Below are 6,730 nucleotides of genomic sequence, written 5' to 3'. Positions count from 1 at the left end.
TTCTGTAATTTTCAGGACCTGGTACAAATTATTATATTTTCTCCCTTTAAATGTCAAGGGCAAAAAGTGGAGTGCTCCCCCGCCACCCAGAGCCAAGCGCCTGGGCCAGCAGGGGGAGCGGAAGGATCCCCTGTGCTCAGTACACAGGGGCGCCCCGCGAGGACCCGAGTCCGCGGGGCGCTGGCCTGGCGCGCGCAGAACCTCGTGCCCAGAGGTTCCGACGCCACACGAGCCGTCACAAAGCCCGATGCCAACGTTCGCCTCAGCGCCGTAAGCTTCGCGTCTACAGACTTCGGGGTCGCCCAGAAGCCAAAGCACGTCGAAGGTGCAACCCCGCCGACTCGCGAGCATGGACAGCTCCCCGACCAGGTACCTGGGCACGGTCAAGGCCAGGCAGCCAGCCTGCGCCCGGAAGAGCCGGTCCACATGGTTCCCATGGCTCCGAAGCTTCCGATGGTTCCCATGCACCGGGCCCGCCCGCGGCACCTGCCTCCCGCTGGGCCGGAACGGGGGCCAAATCCTGCGCCACCGCCGCTGCCGGGACTGCTGGCTCCGGGTCCGCAGGTCGCTCCCCGCCGCCCTGCGCCGCTGGAGGCGCTACTGGGTCCGCGGGTCCTCGGCGCCCCAGCGCTGGAGGCGCCTTCCCCGCGGGCCGCCCCTCCGCACCTTCTCGGGGCGGGGGTTTTCCGGCCATGGCAACACTTTAACGATGAGGTCCCTGTGGAACGCCCGCCACACGCAGAGCCTGGTGGACATCCGTACCGCCCCCCGTGACATCCTAGGCAGCTTGTACACGTATGCGCCCAGCCAGGACTCCCCGGACCCCTGTGCCAAGGAGACCGGGCTGAGGGCCCTCAGCCGATGCGAGAAAAGGAAAAGGCGACTCGACGGGCCTCTCAGGTCTGAGAGCCCCGAGCCCAAGAGAAGAAGGCAGAGCCCCGAGCCTGGCCATCGGGCCTTCCGGCCCGGGTGGAGGCATGGAGTGGTCACTGCCTTTGTGCCCAGGCCGGGGCCTCTGAGAAGCAGCTTTTGCTCCCAGTACAACAGCCTCTGAGAAGAGGACACTGAGCCCCGGCCTGACCAGCAGCCCTGACTGAGCCTTCCCTGTCTGCCACCCCACCCCAGCCAAAACTCCCGAGATGCCCGAATCTGCCCACAAGACTCCATGCTCCGTCGGAGAACAGACCCAGGACAGAGGGGAGGGCACAGGGCTTCTGGATTCCACGTGGTTTGTCCACGGTCTTTGTCAGGAGGGGCTCTAATTTCTACCCACAGTAGAACTTCATGGTCTCCAAGCTTTGAGCACCGTTTTCAATTTTATCAGCTGAGCGTTCCCTGGGAGCCTATCAAACACTCTGTCCATCTGCAACACAAGACTTCTCTGGGCCCTGGGCCATGAGGCCAAGGCCCAAGTCTACCCTGCACTGTGCGGCCCTGTATTCCTGAAGTGTGGCCCGTGTGGGCACTCAGTGACCGTGATATGAATAGATGGATGAATGAACTAACAGAACGCAGTAATGAGCTCCATTGTTTTTACTCACTGTTTCTACATTATTCCAAGAGAGAGTAACTGAGAAAGTAAATTGGGCCAGCACAGCAATAATAGAAAAGGGAGAAAGGAAAGGAGGGAGATTACTTCCCTAAAACTTTGCCTACCCAGTCGCAAATATTCAGACGACAAAACACAGACAACTCTCTAGTATAAGAAGCCTCCTGAATACAGTGCAGGTAGAGGTAGCCGAGAGGAAGTGTCCATGGAAGGAAAGTGGGTGCTAAAGGAAGTAACCTGAAGATGGATTTACAGATTTCAGTAGATAACTGACTTAGCGACCAAAAGATGCAGATTCCTTCCAGTGACAGATTATGTCCAACCAGCGTGACTTCTTCCATGCCCTTTCTTCTAAATGTGACTGAATGTCCTCTAAGATTTTCACAAAAGGAAAAATTAATCAGCCAACAGCACTGACTGAACTAAACATGTCTTTTAAAGTACGTTTTGATGTAATCAATAAACTGAAATGCCTAAATCTTACAAAGTTCTCATCACAAGAAAAAAAAATTATATCACAATGCACGGTGACAGATGTTAACTAGACTTACTGAGGGGATCATTTCACAATACACACAAATATCAAATCATTATGTCATATACCCGCAACTAATATAATGTGATCTGTCAATTATACCTCAATAAAAATAAATAAATCACTGAAATGGCATTAGCACAGCTAAACAGCAAACCTACACTTTTAAGATTTGTAAATATAGATGGGTCTGATGGAATTCTTTGTATTCACTGGAATAACAATTTTGTCCGACTGTTTCACAAAGCTGTAATACTTATACATACACAATGGCTCCTGTCAGCAAATCACTAAAAGGGTAGAAATGTCCACTCCCATTCCTCGAGTGTGGGGAGCCCTGGTCTGAAGGTAACTGTCTAAGAACTGGCTCCACTACCACTTCTCATCAGTGGCGCCAGACAGGGCCAACTAGGGTGGGAAGAATCAGGCTCTTGTTTCTGGAAATCAAAGGACTAAATAGGAGCTGGGCTGCTGTTTAACAGGCATGAGACCGTTCATCCCCTTACCGTGGATACAAGAGCATGTTGTTCGTTCTTAGATCACAAGGCTTATCCTTGCCTAATTAGGCAGAGGAAGAAATCCATTCCGTGCCCTACATCATTTTACTCAGAAAGAGAACACTATGCCTGCGTTAGACTTCTGCCTCTCCTGCTTTTTTATTTTCTCCTTTTTTATTCTAAAAAACCAATATTGGAGTAAACTAGGCAATTAGATTTCTCAGTGTACCTGGAAAATAGACTGAAGTTTAAGCTTAATCATATTTTCCTGAGATACTAATACTTTCAACATTAAAAAATTCCTATGAAACGATTTTAGAAAGTCTGGCCTAAACCTTCTTATAAAAACTTGAAAACACCTGTTTACCATCTTCAATCAAAGTCCCAAGAAACCTTCGAGTAATCTGATCTAATGAAACCAGAACTTTCTACCACTTAAACTTGTCCTTCCCTCTTCCATTGTACTTTGAAGAAAATCCAGGGAAGAGCAAGAAAACCACTTGATATCAAGAATTGTAAGTAATGCTTTCAAAGGAACTGTCTCGTTTCTGTCACATTTCGTCCGTCTTCCATGACTCCCAGGGCCGGCTTCTTGCGTGTGGGCCCGTGCTGTGTGGGACCTGGATTTACCCATCATTTAAATCTCAGGGCCTACCTAGCAGCCTACACAGCAGGCTTCCAACACAGGTTACTTAATTCTCTGGCCCCCATCCAGCAGTGCGGCCCACAGGCGGCCTCAGGAGAGCGCCATGAAGAAGAGGCTTCTGCTTCTCACACCTCTGCCTTGGGCGCTCTGTCAGCTCTTTCTCTCCCTCACTCCCTGACAGCACCGCGAGGAGGCGCGATGGAGCTTGCCTGTCATTTCTGGCCCTTAAAGAGCTCAGGCCGGTCTGATCAAAACCTAGACGCACTGTCTTCCCGCCCCTAACACACAGCTTCCCTCCCCCGGCCGTGCTGGCCTCAGCGACGTGCTCTGTTCGTTGACTCTCCTGGCTCCACCCCTCCTGCGCTTCGCCCCTTACCTCCCCGCAGTCCTGCTCACTGGGGGATGGAAAAAGGAGGTGGGAGAGGGCGGGGATCCGACAGGAGAGAAAAAGGCAAGCTGCTTCTTCCCAAGCCAGGCTCCTTGTGCTGCCCTCTGGCCGCTGGTGGCCCTGCCGGGGCGGGTCCTCGCGTTCTCCACCCAGAGTGCACCCGGGGGGCCCCAGGAGACAGGTCTGGGGGCCTGCGCACTGCCCCTTCCCCTGACAAGGACGACGCAGTCTGGCCGAAGGCTTCCGTCTCGCCCCTCCCTGCCCGCTCTGCCGCCTTCCCTTTGCCCTGCACTTGGATCTCGGGCCCCACAGGCAGCGACTCGTGCAGCTCCCTCCGGAGGCCTCTGCTTGGCCCCGGGCAGCCGTCCGAGTGCAGGCTGTTGGCAAAGCCGCCCTCTCTCACCCAGCCACGGAGGCTCAAGCCAGCCTTTGCCTTCAGACTTCTCCAGCTAAGAGGCAGGCGCCAGTTTCTGTTCCACCCACGGGACAGTCTCAGTGGCTGGGGACACCATCACGGTGGCTCGCGCTCCAGGTGCTGCTACTCTGGTGGCAGCAGCTGGAAGTGGCCCTGGGAACGTCTGCAAGCTGGGGAGTGATGTGCCCCCTCTCTCCTCTCACAGACGACTCCTCTCTCTACTAGCAGCGCTGCCTGACCTGAGGTGGGCGGGGGAACACGCAAGGGGGCCACTAGTGTGGCCTGGGCGCTAACTCATCACATGGACCCAGCGGTCAGCTCCCAGCGGGCTGCGTGGTGCACCCACAGTGGGACCCATCCCCGCACCTGTCCTGCGGGGAAGGCCGTGGACACGCCACACCCTCTCTGCAGGGCCTCGCCCTCTGCCTCTCGGACCCTCGACCTTCTCTTCCACTGCCCGCTTGGGGTCATGGTGACTGCACCCGTTCAGCTCTCCTGCAAGTCCTTCATGGATGTGGCCAGGACCTCGCTTTAGAAACAACACCCTCTTGCAGAGTCAATCCAGCTTATATTGGGTCAAGGGTAGGCTGGCGGTAGGTTCCCAGATATGCAGAGGAGACACTGAGCCCTGTGTCACTGGACGTGATCACGCTCGATATGAGATGCCGTCGTTAGGACTGGGTGAAAGGTGGGACGGAGAGTCTTCATTACTCTGTTCATTATTTGACTATCTTTGGTGAGTTACTCTTTACATCTTCCACCCAGCGCATCTCAGTAGCTCTGAGATTTCTGCAGTATCCATAGAATAAGCAGTGACAGGATAGGAAAAAATCGATGTAAAAAAACGGCCAATGTTCAAGACTTGAATGCCTAAAGCCATCCTAGCAGGCATTCTTCCCACCCTCTAGAATCCACTCTGCCTCACACTGGCACCAAAAGACCTCTGAAAAGCACATTTGAAATCTGATCCATTTGCCAAGCTAGTGGTGTCTTTCTATTACCCACCACACTCGGGAGAGGCAGCCTGTCTGGGAAGCTGTTTTCAATTCATCTTGCATCCTGTGGTGCCCTTTCCCATAGAGGAAACCTGCTCGTGTAAAGAAGCAGCCACCATTAGGGGGCCGGCACGTGTACTGCATCTTAAACACATCCTGATTCATGAGGCAGCCCTCAGCCCCCAGCCCCCTGAGAGCAGTGCTGCTGGGACTCCAGCTGCCTGAGCGTTCGCAGGAAAACAATTTGTTGACCCCAATCTAGGTTTGCACTTTTCAATTTTTCAACTGACATTGGCAACAAAAGCCTCTATATAGCCTAGGCACCCAGTTCCAATTAAAACACCTTTGCAAATAAACCAGATTACATATTCACAGACTCCTACAATGTCCGGTTCCAAAAAATCAAATTCCCAAAGTGAATTCCTCAAAACTAATCTGAAATGTTACATATTTATATTAACTTTTCCTAAGAATGGAAATGTGATATAACACACTCATTTACAAGGTGAAATGTAGGTACTAAGAGGAAGGAATAATACAATGAACACAGCAATGTATAAAATCTGTTGATCAAAAATGACAATAAGATAAAAAGAGACTAGTTGAGGGGCTAGCACTGAGATGACCAGCAGCTTTTTTCCTCATATTCTTCTTTTTTTTCGTGTTTTAAAATTGAGGTAGCTTTATGTACAATATTATATAAGTTTCAGGTGTACAACACAGTAATTCACAACTTTAAAGGCTATAACTCCATTTATAGCTATTATAAAATACTGGCTACATTCTCTGTGCTGTATAATATATCCTTGTAGCTTATTTATTTTATATATAGTAGTTTGTACCTCTTAACCCTCTACCCCTATCTTGCCCCTCCCCCTTCCCTCTCCCCAGTGGGGACCACTAGGTTGTTCTCTATATCTGAGTGTGTTTCTTTTTCTTATACTCACTACTTTATTTTTTAGATTCCACATATAAGTGATAACATACAGTACTTGTCTTATTATTTCACTAAGCATAATAGCCTCCTAAGTCCATCTGCGTAGCTGCAAGTGGAAAATTTTCATTCTTTTTTTCGGTTGAGTAGTATTCTATTGTACGTATATGTATATGTGTGGATGTGTGTGTGTGTGTGTGTGTGTGTGTGTGTGTGTGTGTGTACACCACATCTTCTTTATCCATCCTTCTGTTGATGGACACTTAGGTGGCTTCCATGTCTTGGCTATTGTAAATAACACTGCTGTGTACATTGGGGTGCATGTATCTTTTTGAGTTAGGGTTTTTCTTTTTTTCTGATATATACCCAGGAATGGAATTGCGGGGTCATATGGTAGTTCTATGTTTAGTTTTTTGAGAAACCTCCGTACTGTTTTCCACAGTGGCTGTACAATTTACGTCCCCACCAACGGTGTACCTGGGTTCCCTCTTCTCCTTATATTTTTCCTTTTTTATTTTTTTTTTATTTTATTTTATTTTTATTTATTTATTTTTTTTTTTTTTGCGGTATGCGGGCCTCTCACTGTTGTGGCCTCCCCCGTTGCGGAGCACAGGCTCCGGACGCGCAGGCTCCGGACGCGCAGGCTCAGCGGCCATGGCTCACGGGCCCAGCCGCTCCGCGGCATATGGGATCCTCCCAGACCGGGGCACGAACCCGTATCCCCTGCATCGGCAGGCGGACTCTCAACCACTTGCGCCACCAGGGAGGCCC

The sequence above is a fragment of the Mesoplodon densirostris genome, chromosome X (genome assembly GCF_025265405.1).
Source record: "Mesoplodon densirostris isolate mMesDen1 chromosome X, mMesDen1 primary haplotype, whole genome shotgun sequence".
Taxonomy (NCBI): domain Eukaryota; kingdom Metazoa; phylum Chordata; class Mammalia; order Artiodactyla; family Ziphiidae; genus Mesoplodon; species Mesoplodon densirostris.
Note: the sequence above shows the minus strand (reverse complement) of the source record.